At 34.2% G+C, this 17900-nt stretch overlaps 1 pseudogene; it reads left to right on the forward strand.

The window, feature by feature from the left end:
* The first annotated feature begins 63 nt into the window (after positions 1-63).
* Positions 64-15769, forward strand: LOC130238687 (solute carrier family 35 member F3-like; annotated as a pseudogene).
* Positions 15770-17900: the final 2131 nt, after the last annotated feature.

A 17900-nucleotide genomic window follows, 5' to 3' on the forward strand; every position in this document is an offset into this window, starting at 1 on the left:
GGCTGTGGAGCGTGAAGCTGCCACACTGCAGGGATAAATCCCCACACATGATGTGCCGGCGCAATGCAGAAAGAGGACGAGACTCCACTACAGCTACAGGGTCCTCAGAAAGACAGGTACAACTTTTATTTTCATTACAGTAATCTGAGTGGCACTTTAATGACTAACTGGCAAAATTATTCTGTGACTGAATTTTATTAAGACAAGTTTAATTAGCCAGGGATGGGCAGTATTTATGATACAGGCATTTCAAATATGTATTTTAAATACAAAATAGTATTATGTAACTTGTATTTGATAGGGTTAATGGAAATGCCTTAATACTTTGTATCAAAATACTTTACTGTCTTGTATTTTTGTATTTAAAAAATACTGTAAAATACTTTGTAGGAAGTCTACACGATGACATCATATAAATGCACCCTCTGATTGGTGCTTTGGACATTATTAACTCTTCCATTTAAAGAATAACTAAAAAAATATATAAACTATTCAAAGAAACAGTATAATGTACAAATAATAGAATGGATTGTTGATGCTAAATGTTTGTCTTTAAAACAAACAACATAAAAATACAGTGCCTACAGTGGCAATTCCTACAATACTTCATTGGCTGTTTTAAATGCCAGTAGTTAAACAGCAGGTATAGATGCACTGTATAGTAAATGAAGAGGAAAGATGTCTGCCTAAAGATTTCAATGTGAGACAATTTTTTTGCAAAAATGGATAACAATTTTTTGAAATCATGTTTTTACATTGAGTATTGAAGCATTAGTTTAATGGTAAAGGGACTGATGTCATGCTCCTTAACAAAAGTATTTTGCAGTATTTTGAAAATACAAAAATACTGTATTTTATTTCGATACAATTTGTGACTGCTGTATTTTGTAGTTTATTTTGATACACTTAAACTTCAGGTATTTGTTTTAAAATACATTTCAATGTAGTTTTGCCCAACCACTAGCAAATGTAGGCTTTTAATATTCCGGACTGCAGTCTAAATTAGCAAGGGTTTTCTGAATTTTGTGAAGAGTGTTTTAGACAAAACAGTAGTTTTTGTGTCAAAGTCAAAAGGGGGTTTGCTACACTGAAAAAAAAAATTCATTGAATTTACTTTTTTTTTTAAGGTAACTGCCTGGAAACAATTTATATGGGCTGAATTTAAATAAACAAATTGATGTACTTTTTAAAAATATAATAAATTAAATGAATCATTTTATGAAACAAAACAAATGTAATAATTGATTTGATTGTATATATTATTAAATACAATTATGTATAATTTATTAGAATCTGTTCTATTCTATTTTATTTTTTGTTGACCAAAAAAAAAAAAGGACTTTAATACATTGTGACGCAGTTAAAATTCAATTAAACAGTCATTTAAATATAAAAAATAGCCATATTTTGAATGGGAATCATTTGATGACACATTCAAAGACTTCCAAAATGCTACTTAATTATCATTTTAAACATTTGCTCTTCGGAACTTGTGCTAATTTCACCCATTTGTCAGCAAGAAGCTTTGCAATGATTAAAGGTCTATAAAATTATGTATGATCAATTATTCTATCATCTATTTTAATGAGTACAGGTCAGAATGAGCATGCGATTTTAAATTATATGTATATTATTCACTTATTAATTACTAAATTATTATTATTAGTAGTAGTAGTATTAGTAGTATCTGATACACAAATTCGTTAAAGGATGATGGAATCTTATTTCATCCATATTTTATTTTTCCTAAATATATTTGAAAGTAGACACCTTACAGTATTTGCAAGTTTTATGTCCTAAACTTTTAATTAAAGCACTAGAGTGGAAGAGGTCAATGTTGAATCATAAATGCTTTGATTGCATTTTTTTCTTCCTGGGTATCTTACCACCTTCCAAGAGCTTCTTCCTTCCTCATCTACTTATGGCCAGATTCCTTCTTTTCCTCCTGCCATGCACTGCCATCTCTGCTGTGCCAGACAGATGGGCTGTGCTGGGCTGCTGTGTTTGCTGCAATTTACCTGTTCACCGAAGAAATAAAAAACAAATTAATGTGCATCTAAAAAGCATATGCTTTGAAAATTAATATAAACATCATCAGACCTTTTTGGTATTTTAAGCAAAAAAAAAAAAAAAATCTTTACATTTGGAAGAAATGTCAGTAGTGTACAGAATAAAACAAAGTTATATGTTACAAAACTTTAGACCTGAAATTGTAAATCCAGAGAGATTTTTCATTTCCTTCCATAGGTATAAGTGGAAATTTGGATGTTTTGTAAAAATGTAGACAGTACTTCTACCGTCTTTGAGACTACTACATAAATATTTCATAGAATTAAATGAATATGTTTAAGCTCAATTACCAAATATTAAGATCAAATATTATACCACGTGGATAAGAAAATGCCATCAAAAGATGTAGAATATGGATGTATTGGAAGCTTACATTAACTAGGGGAATGAAGTTTTTTGTCAGCGCAGGCGCATTGGGTTCACAGGTGGTCGTGTCTTCGTGTCTCCATCCGCCTCAGCGTTCTGGATGTCCTTCTGACTTTGTACAATTTATAAACGCTTGATTCTTAAGTCACTTCTTAAAATGGGCTCATCAGAGTGTCGACTGAAGCAGAACATCTCTGTGTCAGAGTGAGTTGCTAGCAAAAAAAATCAACAAACTAGGCTACAGTTGCACCAAAATGAGCGCGCACGAGCAGCTCGTTGAATTAAAATACATCTTTTTAGTGCTTTTTAAATGCAATTATCTACAATGCAGTAGTGCCATGCCGCAGCGTGGACGGTTTGTTTACATGCATTTTGGTATCTCCAACGTGTACTTTACTGCTAACATGCTGTTTTGATGCGTCTTCTTCAACTTCAGGGGAATGAGAAAGCCATCGGACATGAGTCCGCGCCGCCTGTCAGATATCAGTCCTCAGATCAGACAGCTGAAATCCCTCGTCCTTGATGAAGATCTGAATGAAGAGTTAAAGTCGTCGAGATCCGTCGAGTACATCCAAAACGCCTCGATAGAAGAGCGGATACTGAGGATCACTGGCTACTATGGCTATGAGCCGTGGAGCGCATCTGTCAGAGGTACTGCGCTTGATTTATGATGTTTATACGCGAAAATTACATGAGAACCCTTAAAGAAAAAGTCAATCTAAATGTTTTCTATCATCATTTAAAGTACTAATCCTAATGTCATTAAAAAAGAAGTTATTTTTAAGAATGTTAACTAAACAGTTTTGTTTCCTATTGGTTATTGTGTGTACAAAGAAATAATACAAAATAAAATGCAGGTTAATAGGAAGTAAGTTGAATGGTTATTAAAATATACAGTTGTATTAAATTTAGCAGACTATACAAAAGTGCAAAAAAAACACCACCAAGAACAACAGTCTGATCAGTCCCACAGTATTTAGTGTAGTATTGCAGTTATCAGAACAGAAACTTCTGTAAAATCAGAAATGTGGTCAAACGTGGTAATCATGAATGTCTCTCTCATCTACTTGTGATCTAATCCACCAGTACACATGTTAAAGGGATAGTTCACAACAAAGACAACATTTAGAAGAATGTTACAAACCCGTAACCATTGACTTTCATTGTTGGAAAAAAACAAATGTTATGCAAGTCAATGGTTACAGGTTTACATCTTTTGTGTTTAATAGGGAAAAAAGAAGATAAAAGGTTTGTGACGAGTAAATGGTAAGGAAGTGACAACAGAATTTTCAGTTTTGGATGAACTATTTCTTTAATATGTGTAAACAGGGACTTTTGTAGATGTTATGTGAGATGTTGAATGTCTCTGCTGTATTTTGTAAACACATCGATCATAGACTAACTTCACACCTCTGCATCAGTCTGAGCTCCACCACATCCCCACGCACAATCTCTCTCTCTCTGTAACATTTTGTTTGTGGCCACACTGAAGAATACTGTTGACAGAGGCACAAATGGCCAAATCTATCATCTGTTTTATAAACCGTCGAGTCAGATCATTTGTAGACGAAGAGACTTTGCAGTTACTTTATTTATGTATATACTGTGCAGTACTAAATAAACAAGAACATTTTGCACACTCTGAAAATATGTGTTTAGGAAATGGGACTCCTGATGTATCTGTTGTTGTATTTGAGCGATGCAGCCTGAGTTATGATGTGCAGCTCTGGCAGTGACTCTACTATGCATGAGAAGGTAACTGAGTCTGAGCTGTTTTTGCTGAATCATCAGGGGCAGACGAGGTCTCTCTCAATTCTCATTTTCATTCCTCCACTGAATGCATCTTAGCATGAAGAACATGCACATTCAGGGTCTTTGCAAAAATCCGAAGTATATAGCAGAGAGGATAAAAAATTCATACATTATAATGTCTATAGGTGTAAAGAGTAGGATACTACAGTATATATATATATACAGTGGGTACAGAAAGAATTCAGACCCCCTTAAATTTGTCACTCTTTGTTAAATTGCAGCCATTTGCTAAAATCATCAAGTTCATTTTTTCCTCATTAATGTACACACAGCACCCCATATTGACAGAAACACACCGAATTGTTAACATTTTTGCAGCTTTATTAAAAATAAAAAACTAAATATCACATAGTCCTAAATATTACAATACATTACAATATTGATACTCATAGCCGGTGATAAAATATTTGGCGATACTTCAAAAAATTGTGCCGTACAATTTCAGTTCAGTGAAATATTAATCAATCTATATTTTTATTAACTCAAACATGCAACCAAAGTATAATGCGAACATTAAAATGCTCTGTGAAATTCGCACTTTCATAAATAAAAGTGTATGGGGCCATCAATATTTTATGCAAATAATTGATACATCATATTGTTAGTCATTCGATCTGTATATAACAGAAGACTGTCAAAGCTGTGGCTGTCAAGTTGGATATTAATATTGAACTCATTGAAGTTTAAACAGTACATAAGCTCCTTAAAGGGATAGTTCACCCAAAAATGGGAATTTCCTCCCCATTTACCCCAAGTTGTTTTCAGACTTTTATAAATATTTCTTTCTTCAGGATATTCTAAAGAATGTTGGAAACTGTTAGCCTTTGACATCTACACTGTAAAAACTTATATGTGCAATTAATCATGCCAACATATGTTTTTAGTTTATTGTAACTTATTAAGCTAAGTTAATCATGTTCTAACTTAATTTTATAAGTCGTGCACGTTGTTTTTAGGTCAGTTTAACAGAATATAAGTTCAATGAACTCATAAGGTTAAGTTGATTCAGCTTAAAAATTTAAGGCAACCAGGATTTTTTTACAGTGTACAGTAAGAACAAAAAATATGGAAGTCGTGCTGTTTTCTGACAAAATCCTTCAGTATATCTTTATTTTGTGTTCAACAGAAGAAAGAAACTCAAACAGATATGTAAATGATGGCAGAATTTTCATATTTTTGTGAACTGTCCCTTTAAATAAGGTTTTTGAGTATTAAGAGCAATAAAGGTGATCACCAATAGATATTATTGGTTTGTTTGTATTTGCTGTTACATATTTCCTCTAATAACTATTTAAAAGTAGTAGTGTATCTAAGTTTTTTTTTGTTTGTTTCAATTTAAAGATGTTTGCACGGTATGCATGGTATATATAGTAATAATATTGTAATATTTAATTTATATAATTTATATAAAGTCTTTTTAAGTGCCCAAGTGTGGGCAGTTCAGCTTATTTTTATTAATGGATAGATGTACTATAATAGATCATATTTAATTACAGTATAGGCTTTAAAGGCCAAATCTTTAACCACTGAAGCATCACCTTCTGATATTCGGGTCAATGTCTGCAGCACTCGGATTGCATTAACCATCAGACCACAGTCTATGATAATGAGACATTCGTTCTGTTGACTGACTGTTGTTTGGTGACAGTCTGTCTGCCTCCTTGTCCTCCTTGTACTGACAGTTCTGTCCTTCAGGTTCAGGTCTGTACATACTGAATGTCCATCTATAAGCCATGAAGATAAAAAAGACAAAAAGAAGGAGTAATGAACGGCCTTAAAGAAACTATTTTACAGTTCAGTGTCTTCAGTGCCATGCACAGCTGATTGCTAAAATTTTTGTATCTTAATTTATTTTAAAGTCATATTCATTCATTCATTTTCTTTTAGGCTTAGTCCCTTTATTAATCTGGGGTCGCTACAGCGGAATGAACCGCCAACTTATCCAGCACATGTTTTACGCAGCGGATGCCCTTCCAGCTGCAACCCATCTCTGGGAAACACATACACACTCATTCACACTCATACGCTACGGACAATTTAACCTACCTAGTTCACCTGTACCGAATGTCTTTGGACTGTGGGGGAAACCGGAGCACCCAGAGGAAACCCACGCAAATGCAGGGAGAACATGCAAACTCCACACAGCCAAGGCTCGACCCAGTGACCTTCTTGCTGTGAGGCGACAGCACTACCTACTGCGCCATTGCGTCGCCTAAAGTCATATTTCTTGTCAAAAATTGTAATAATTATTGAGGGCTTTTTTTCTATCTTTTTATAGTTTGTTTTATATCTGGCAGTAAATATTATATTGCTCAACTGAATAGTTATGCTCTTTCAGCATTGTGACTTTCAAGCACATGCTAATTTATAGTTTAAGGCTTTATTTTTTGGCATTAAATATTGCAATTCTGAGAACACAGTAAATGTCAAAATTGTGAAATAAAGTATGTGTATATATATATATATATATATATATATATATATATAGATAGATAGATAGATAGATAGATAGATAGATAGATAGATAGATAGATAGATAGATAGATAGATAGATAGATAGATAGATAGATAGATATATCCATGGTGGAAGCTTCCATGTGTCTTTAATATGTGCCCTATGTGGTTCCTTTCCTTTGAAGTGGTGCACTTTTTGCCCTTCCTTGAAAGCTTAAGTTAAAAATTAGTCAAAAGGTATAACATGACAATTAAAATGCATTCTACAATAGGGCATGGCTTTTATAAAACAACGGACATAGAGTTATCACATGTGCGTCAAACCATTACGAGAACAGGTGTGTTTCCAAAGTGTCTCAGTGTGTATACGAATTGACAGAAAACAGATAAGTATACAAAGAACTTTTGATTGTGAATCATGGATGTGTGTTGTAAGATCATAATATACAGTTTACACATAATATACAATTCAGAATTATTAAACCCCCTTTTAATTTTTTTTTTATTTTTTTTTAATTTTTTATATTTCTCAAATGATGTCTAACAAAGCAAGGAAATTTTCACAGTATCTCTGATAATATTTTTTTCCTCTGGAGAAAGTCTTATTTGTTTTATTTTGGCAAGAATAAAAACAGTTTTTAATTTTTAAACAACCATTTTAAGGTCAAAATTATTAGCCCCTTTAAGCTATTTTTTTTTTCGTCTGTCTACAGAGCAAACCATCGTTATACAATAACTTGCCTAATTACTCTAACCTGCCTAGTTAACCTTATTAACCTAGTTAAGCCCTTAAATGTCACTTTAAGCTGTATAGAAGTGTCTTGAAAAATATCTAGTCAAATATTATTTACTGTCATCATGGCACAGATAAAATAAATGAGTTATTAAAACTATTATATTTAGAAATGTGCTGAACTTTTTCTGAAAAATCTTCTCTCTGTTAAACAGAAATTGGCAAAAAAAAAAATGAACAGGAGGGCTAATAATTTAGCGGGGCTAATAGTTCTGACTTCAACTGTATGTATATATTTTGGGAAGATCACCCAGCCCTATGTATATCACTTTCAACTTAAAGATCACTGGCCGGTAGGTGAGAGGTATTTCTGTAAATAATAAAAAAACAAAACTAAATTGTCTAAACCTGAACTATATATAATATTCATATATCACCTATAATTTAAATGTTTATTTAATCTAATATTATTTAAAAAGTCTTATAGTATTATAGTATTTAAAAAAAACTTTTATTCTGCAGTTTGTTACAAAAAAATCAATGTTCAAGTTTTACATGAAGAGATTACAAAGGTACTTTAATTGCTCATGTACTGGATTTCAGCTTTGTCAGCATCAGATTTGTTATGCAGATTTATCCAGTAGCACTGCATGAAAGTTTTTATCTGAAAGAAGCGATGCGTTTGAATGCGTTGAATGACTTTGTATTATGCAATATTGTGTGTATCTGCAGGGGAGGAGCAGTCCAGCAGTGAGAAGGTGGAAGTGAAGGTGGATGGTCATTCTGCTACAGGGACAGCCTTATCAGATTGTGCAGACAGGTTGCAGAGGCTCCGCTGCTGTTTGCATTTGACTGCGGTGCATCTGCGCGGAGCACTGTGGGGTGTCGCTATGGTCATCTGCATCTGCATGTCTTGGTCAGGAAGCACTCAGTTGGCCAAAATAACTGTTAGACGCTTGAATATCCCATTCACCCTCACTTGGTTCTCCACCTCCTGGAACTGTGCCATCTTCCCCGTCTACTACCTGGGTCACCTGTGCTGGAGCAAGGACAGACAGACCCCCAGACAGCGCTTCAGGTGAGATGGGTTGCGTTTCAGTCTATACAAGGAGATTTATTTTTTCTGATTCTATACTGAAATTCACTGCATGCCAATATGAGAAGTTTTTTGCAAAAGTGCTGCACTTTGTAATAGTCTGGATTTATGCAGACACCTCAATTTGGCTTGCAGAACTGTGACTGTTGACTTTGCAGTTTTGTTGCGCTGTGCTGCTCAGATAGAGGACTTGACCCCAGCCTCATTTTCTTAACAATGTCCCATGGCATTTTGCCTTTTCATGAGGTCAGCGCAGCATACTTATTTTAAAGGTTGTCTTTTAGTGCTAAGCATCACTTCTGAAGTAGGTGTAGTTTAACAAAATTATGATTTCACTGGTTTGGGTTCAAATTGGATGATTTTATTGAGTTTAAATAGTGAATATCTCTCAAAGTTCTTGTTTTCCATCTGTGTTTTCAATGATGTTTTCATCTAGTATTGACATGCAATCAAATGTCTCTTTTGTGTCCACTTGTGTTCAGATTTCACTGAGACCCTTCCCTCATTTTGTCACCTTTTACAGCACTTTTACTGGAGTGCTAATGTGCAAGCATTATTGAATGAGCGAACCCATGTTGTTGCACGACTTTAAGAAAGCAAGCAATTTAATTGGAGGTGGATATACAGATACAATTTTCATAGTGTGTATGTTTTAGTACAACGCAGAAAAGTATAGAAACATTGTTTCAGTGCACTTTCTCAAAACATATTCCAAAACACAAGGTCAGATGGAAAGTCTTTTGTAATTGTTCGAATGTATTCAGTGCTAATCTTTGTTTTCCTTTAAAAAAAGCAAACCAGGTGAGTTATTTTTTTGTCTGCCTCTGGAAATGGTTGAATGTGGACACATTTGAAATATTTTAGACCCCGTCTTGACATGCCATTTTCAATAATTCAATATATTATGATATCAAACATGCACAAAAATGATATCATGGGCACTTCAAAATTCTGTGAATAATTGTTTATTATTTAAATATTTAGTGTGCCCTTCAAGAATAGACAGAGTGTTTTATTTCACAGCAGCAAATGATGAAGACTTCACAGATGCTTTATTTTCTAGCATAATCATTATTTAATGATCATAAGTTAATCTGGCCTACAATATTGAAAATTCTGACTATTTATAGGCTTTTGTTTATTAACTGAACTGTTTATTAACTTAACTGTAACATAGCAGTTGTTAGTGTCATGCAAATAGCATTTTCCACTTGTGATAGGGACAAAGCCCCCTGAGAATCCATTTGCTGCACTAATTCATGTTTTAGGTCTTATGCGCATCTCTAATTAGAGGATTTCATGTCTAAGGGGAAAAAGTTCTTATCTGCATGTGTGTGGATTCACAACAGAGAGTGTTGTCAGTTTCTGGGAGAAGACGGCTTGTCACTGAAGATGCTGCTCTCTCGTGTGGCTCCGTTTGGAGTCTTGTGGACTCTCACCAGCTACTTATACCTGCAAGGCCTTCGCAGAATCCCTGCCACTGATGCCTGTGCGCTGTTCTGCTGCAGTCGTGCCTTGTCTTCCTCATATCTTGGATTGTCCTGCGGGATCGCTTCATGGGAGTGCGGGTGAGAATATGTCAAAATTCTTTTATTGTGGTTCAGTTTTATTTTAGTATCATTTAGTATTATTTTAGTAGTAACAAATATTTCATTCATTCATTTTCTTTTCGGCATAGTCCCTTTATTAATCTGGGGTCGCCACAGCGGAATGAACCGCCAACTTATCCAGCATATGTTTTACGCAGTGGATGCCCTTCCAGCTGCAACACATCACTGGGAAACATCCATACACACTCATTCACACTCATACACTACGGACAATTTAGCAACTCAATTCACCTATACCACATGTCTTTGGACTGTGGGGGATACCAGAGCACTTGGAAGAAAACCCACACAAACACGGGGAGAACATGCAAACTCCTAACAAAAAGTTGCATTTTAAAACATTGATTTGTAGCTTAATATATTGTTATGATTGTCAATATGTTATAAATATAACAAGTTGCTAACAAGATATAAAGGTTACATTAGAAAGATCATATGGGTGACACCAAGTCATAGTTGTAAGTGGGAAACTTGCCAGTTTCTGAGTTGGAGCTTGCCTGTAAGAAAATGAACAAAATGGAATAAGCATCTTTATTGATGGTAAATTTGTTAAATTGAATCACAACAACAATAAATTTATATAGTATTAGTTTTATACTTAATTGTTTCACACAAAAATAAAACACAAAACAAATACAAAATACATAGAAATACACTGATGCACGCTGCCTTTTGATAGATATAGAATAAAAAATTAAACAATTGTATGTATTTAATATACATCCTCATCATCATCCTGTTTTGACCGTAACAAGCATGCTTGTAGCATGATTTAACACATTGCCAACATTAGCATGTTGGTGGCATGTTTTAACACTAGCCTCGATCAACAGATGTCAACATGTTTCAAACTTTGCTAGCATGTATTGCCTCATGGATAACATATTTTAGCATGTATATAACGGGCATGTTGATAAGCAGGCTTTAGCATATAGCTAGCATGTTTTAGTTTGTTTTAGCATGTATAATTATAAGGAGGAGGTGGCACGGTGGCGGAGTGGGTAGCGCTGTCGCCTCACAGCAAGAAGGTCACTGGTTCTAGCCTCTGCTGGGCCAGTTGGCATTTCTGTGTTACCTCCGGGTGCTCCAGTTTCCCCCACAAGTCCAAAGACATGCGATGGTGAGTTGGGTAAGCTAAATTGTCCATAGTGTATATGTGGGAATGAGAGTGTATGGATGTTTTCCAGTGATGGGTTGCAGCTGGAAGGGCATCCACTGCGTAAAAAATGAGCTTTCTAAAAAAAGAACTGTTGATATAACTCCTATTGAAATTATTCTTCCATGCTGAAGTGCCCTCGTTTTTGCCATTGTTTTAGAACATTCAATTCAGCTTCTTATGGGAGAAATAACTAGGAACAATAAACTGCAGAAAACAGTCAAACTACTCGCGCATGATTATACAGACAAAGTAGAATAATATAATGAGAAAATATCAGTTCACAACATCAAGCAGCTGAATGAGCTGTTTTTAACGTCTAAAAATGAATGAAGTGAATGAGACCAAAAGTCTTGAGCCAAAAAAAATTCAAATGGCTGCGCCTGCTCATAGACGAAGAATAAGGTGAATGGAATTGAATTGAATTAAAATAAGAAGTATTCCTTGGGATCTTTTTTTTTAGCATTACCATTTTATTACAATTAAAACAAATTTTAAATTTGTTTTGTTTTTTGGAGTTAAACTAATCTATTAGATTTTCCGGTCATGAAACCTTTTTAATCATGACATGACACGTCATGAACGTGAATGAGATTTTATTCATGCTTATGACAACTTAAGTGTCATTTGCTCAGTTATGTAATTTTAAATGCAAAGATGACAGTTATGACAACTTGACACACTTTAAACAAATACATGACGACTGATCTTATCTTTGTCATGAAAACTTGACCTTAACAGCTTGTCATAAATCTGTCAAAAACATGATTGTTATGAAGCCATTATAATTGTGTCATGTATATTTTTCTGATCACTTTTTCAGAGCAACAAACTATTTGCCATTAAAAATGTCTTATTAAAAGTGTCAATACTCCATCAAAAAATTTTTTCGTCATTAATATCAATATAGTAACAATATTTTAGTGACAAATTCAGCTTGTATGTATCAACATTTAAGAAAATAATAAGGCTGTTATAAAATAACATTTATAATGGCCTTATGACATTCATGTTTATGACAGATTTATGACAAGTTTTGTTGTCTTGGTATTGTCAAGTTGTCATAACAAACAATGTAATTTTTGCATTGAAAATGTCACAACTGAGTGAATGACATCATTCGTACAGTATGTATTCTATCTCAACACAGATTGTGGCGGCCGTTTTAGCCATCGGTGGGATTGTGATGATGACATATGCAGATGGTTTCCACAGTTACTCTGTGATTGGCATCTCTCTTGTGGTTGGGTCTGCATCAACAGCAGCTATTTACAAAGTAAGGGAGCTTATTAAGCCCAACAAACACATTTAGAGTGTAATACAACTCTGACCAAATGAGTATTCAATTATGTGTTTCTTCAGGTCCTTTTCAAAGCTTGTTCTGGGTAGTGCGAAGCTGGGTGAAGCAGCGGTGTATCTTACCATTCTCGGCGGAGCTAATTTGGGTCTTCATTAGCGCTGTACCTCTCATCCTGCTGCTCACAGGGGCCGAGGACTTCATTTCACCCAGAGATTTACCGTGGCCAAGCATCTGTGGCATGTCCGCTTTACTGCTGGGTAAGAGGATGGGCACAAATACACAAACACAAACTTGGTACATTCTGTAAACTTGGTATCTTCTCTTCTAATGTCATTGTTTAATTACCCATGCTTCTTTGGTTGCACTCCTAGTGTTCAACTTCCTGTTGAATTGTGGTGTTTTAATAACACTTCCTACTCTGATTTCTCTGGGTGTTGTCCTCAGTGTGCCTGTCAATGCTGGTGAGTCATACTGGAACCAGTTGCTGATTTTAAAGTGAAAGCTCCATCAAAAATGTTTTGATCATCATTGACTAAGCTTTATGTTGTTACATATAAAAGCATATAAGTGCTGCTCTTTTCTATTAAATGGAAGTGGTGACTAGGAGCTATCAATCTGCAAATATAGCAACAAAAAAATGAACAAATGAATAAATAAAACATGACATTTACTATAAATGTGCAGAAAATTAAACTACTGTGTTTTTACAGAAAAGTTCAAATGCATTTTTTAAACACTTAATGCATTTTGTCATCAATCAAATAGGAGAATTTTAGTGGAATGTGAAGATGTGGAGCTCTGGATTTAGACAACTTTGGTCACCATTCAAGTTCACTGAATTGAAGAAAAAAAAGCTAACAAAAAAATCTAACATTTAAAACATACAAACTGAAATGTTCTAAAATGAGCATTTTCACTTTTATGGCAACGAATACATTTTTTTCATGGTCTTCAGAGTGAAATAACTCAACATAAACAAAGGAGGCTGATAATATGCTCATTTTGAGGGAAAATGTCAGATGGCACTTCTCATTCCTCTTTTTTAATTACATTTTACTCATTTAACCCCACAATAAATACAACTGTTTAAAGTAGTTTCAAGTCAGTAATTTGTTTGTTTATTTATTTTTTTCTTGGTGTTTTTGAAAAAAAAAATGTTCAAAACTAGTTCAAAGCTACATTTATAAAATACAGTTGATCATACTTTACTGTAAGGTTTCATTAGTTAATGTGTTAACATGCCATGAATTAATTATGAACTATACACCATTTATAAATCATATTTATTGTTTTATAAACTTTTTTTTGTGTGAAGTTTATTTATAAACTAATTTCAAGAGGATGACATGCTTATGATGGACCACAACTGGACCCACATTCGCAAATACATGATGCTCCAATCAGATGATTCCCAAATCACTATAAATAACCATAGTCTTCATATCACAGTCATCTTCATCTTGAAGAATCCCCGCTTCCTTCCCTATTCCTCCCTTTTTTTTCCTAATCCTTACCAGGCCAGTCAACATTTCTGTGTGGAGTTGACATGTTCTACACATGCTTGTGTGGGTTTCCGCCGGATTCCCCGGTATCCTCCCACTGTCCAAAGACATGTGTCATACGTAAATGGACTAAACTAAATTGCCACCATAGTCAAGGTCCTAGCCAGTATTATTATTACAGTATAACAGTATTTTTCCATCATAAAGCAATTCATCATTAGCCACAAATAAATGGGAGAGTTCTCGAGATCTACCTGAGCTCAATCTCCCCTCTCTCCCTGCAAACCCAGGGGGAGCCCAGGACAGCATGCCAAACAAGCTTATAATCAATGATCAGCTAAGTGTGAACTCTTGAATTAATTAAATTATATCAATCAACATTTACCATGCATTATTAACATCCAAATTCATGCTTGTTAACGTTGAACTTTGAGCATCTGCATTTTCTTTAACTAGTGTTAACTAACATGAAGAAATACTGTAATAAATGTATTGATCATTGTTTGTTCATGTTAGTAAATGCATTATTTAAAATGACCTAATACAACCTTATTATAAAGTGTTACCATACGGATATTGACTGTTTTACTACTATGATGGTGAAGCAGCATGTTTTTGGCAGCAATAATGCATTTGACAGCATCACTTGATCTTTAAAAAATATTTTAATATGATGATTTACTTTTACAATGTTAACGTATTAATCATACCAACAATTACTAATCCTAGACTTTTTGAATGGTAGTGCAAATAAATCTCTTTTTTTTAAATGGTCATTAATTAATTATTCAAACGTAACGTACTTTATCTACTCCATCTTCTAGTTATAGATCGCTACATGTATGAGATCCAGCTCAACAGCGTGCGCGTCATTGCGGTGTCCATCATCTGTTTGGGCTTCCTTTTGCTCCTGCTGCCCGAGGACTGGGACCAGTGCCTGCCGCAATTGCGATCAATCCTGTACAACCGAGGACAACCACAAGAGAGCGCCAGAGACAAACACTCAGAGACGCTTCACATACGAACCAGAGAGGCCAAAAAGTGCAACTCCAAAACTACCGGTGTCCGTTGAATCCGCGTTTGATTCGTACCACGAGCATCGTATTGGTAAATGACTTCTTAAATGACTCTCTTGGACATACATGATGCGCATCAGGTAATTGAATAGGAATAACTACGCAGAGAGGTAAAATGTCAATAAAGGAAGGTGCTACAGTATACCTAGAATAGATCAGAAAACACTGACTAATTCTATGCAAAGCTTTAGGATTTGAGTATTTCTGTACAGTCATTGATGAGTAAGTTATTTTTTTAAGCACCACCATGTGAGTTTGGGAATATACGTATTTAATTGTCGCTTGAAGTATATTTGGTAACACTTTAGTTTAGGTCACAATTCACGGTATTAACAAACCATGAACTAACAAGCTTAATAAATGACCAATTAGCTGCTTATTAATAGTAAGGTAGAAATTGGGTTTAGGTTTTGGGATTAGGAATGCAGAATAATATCATACTTTATAACTACTAATGAACTGTTAATATTTTAATAATAGACAGGTAATCAGCCAGTAGTGTGAATTGCGACCTAAACTAAAGTGTTACCGTATATATTTGCCAATATATTCACAGCAAAAAGTACTATTTCTAATGAATAAACCCAGCTGTACTCTCACACTGGTTCTATATATCATTAATATGTATCTGCCAGTGTTTTTGCCTCTTGTGTAATCTGTAGAAAGGCTATTGCTATTGATTTATCATCAGATTAATATCCTACAGTACGTTGTATCTTTATCAGTGGCAATATTAAGTTCAAATATTCCTGTGGAATTAAGGCTTGATGTAAACCTTTGTAAGGATTTTTGTTACTTCTCAATAGCAATAATAATCAAGAATCTATTTATAAGCCCATCTCATGCATACCGTCACATGAAAAAATATTGTATAAAGATTCTATTAAAACAATTCTATATTATGTCAATTGTATAAAGTAACAAATGGTTTTAATTGTTGTGATTTTTTTTTTTTTTTATCTACCAAATGTTGATTTCCTAACGGTTCTTAAATGGTATTGTGTGTCTAAAAAAATAAATAGAAATAGAAAAGTTAAAAACTGGATTTTCATTCTTTATCAATATCTAACTTGGTATCTATCTAACAGTCCACTTTATCAAATAAAATGAGTGTAGTTAACTCAAAATTAACTGAAAGTTAATTCTACTCATTTGAAAGAGTTTTGAGCTCAGTGTTAAAGGTAATGAGTTAATTAAATACCTCATTACTTCAACGAAGTTCACAGTACTCATGTAGATTAGTTGTTTTTTTTTAACTCAAATGGTTTGTTGCTATCGGTTTTCTCAAACAGTTTGAGTTGCCTTGAGTTTTCCAGTACTCAGTTGGTTTGAGTTCTCTTCATTTATCAGGTTTTACTGTGCTCAAATTGCTTCGTTTACTCAAATAGATTAAATTGACAGTACTCATTAGGATTAGCTTTTAAACTTAAATGGTTTGTTACCTTAACTTTTGGGGTTTTACGGTGTACTTTTGTCCCTGCTCACCCCTATCAAGTAGCACAATTTAATTTTATATACTGTTTTTAATCATTATTATTATTATTAGTTATATATTTACTATAAGTTAAATATGAAAATAAAAGAAGATTTTTTTTTACATTTGAAAATTACTTAATATTGTTGTATTTGTATATATTTTAAATGATAAATGCAGCCTTGGTGAGTGTAAGAGACCCTTTAGAAAACAAATGAAAAAAGTACATTTAATAAAAAATTTGCTACAATTGTACATAAAATACATAAACACAACATCTCACATAATTTTACACATCAACTCAGAGCATACAGGTTTTTCATATCTGGAATGTGCCTTACAGAAGCAGACATGAACAAATGATTACTTTAACTTTTCTGTTACATTGTGGTATTACAAAACATATGGTGAAACAAACTGACAGAAAACAAGCATGCAATGACTTAAAATGGCCTCACATTTTTCAATTCATCAAAAATGTGCTATGCTGAAATTACATGTTTAAAGATTGATACCCAGTGATTCATTTGAACAAAGCAAAAAAGATTTATGACAACGACAACAAACTGGCATCAAGATGTGTGCTTTTCTTTGCATAAATTGGGAGACCTTCGTTTCAGATTAAACGCACACAATACATCCAATGTCAGTGCACTTTTCGTTTGAAGGAAGCTCAGCAACCCTTTTCCACCCAGTCCCCAAAAGCTAAAACCTGACTTGATTTTTAAGAACATTTAAAGTGGTCACAAAGAAATGGGCAAAGAGTTTAATGTCCCTTCAGCTGCGGTGGAACTAGAAACCCATTTTTCTCCTAAAACCTGCTTGTCCTTCACATGAGGTACGGATTCTTTGAAATGTAAAACCGTTCGGACAAAGTAATCTATTAATATTCTGCAGAGATTAAAAACAAATCCAAGAGATCACAGCACAGTATTTCTGTCTAAATAATGTCTTTCTGGGCTGTTTTAGTAGAGCGACGGAAATACAAGTAGGCCATAATGATGAGGACGAGTATTAGAAGTGAGAAGAGGAGCATAAATGTGACGTATCCACCATGAGGCATCAGTGGCTTGTCTGGATCTTCAGCCGGGATCATGTTGGTCAGGTTAAGCATGTAACCTAAAGTCCAGCCTGCATCGCTGTCTCCAATCTGCACAGAAAGAGTCACAGTCAGTGACAAATATGGCAAGCTGTTATAACATTTAATCTAAAACTAAGCTATTATTTGTTTATTACAGTATATACCTGTTT

The sequence above is a fragment of the Danio aesculapii genome, chromosome 12, assembly GCF_903798145.1.
Source record: "Danio aesculapii chromosome 12, fDanAes4.1, whole genome shotgun sequence".
NCBI lineage: Eukaryota > Metazoa > Chordata > Actinopteri > Cypriniformes > Danionidae > Danio > Danio aesculapii.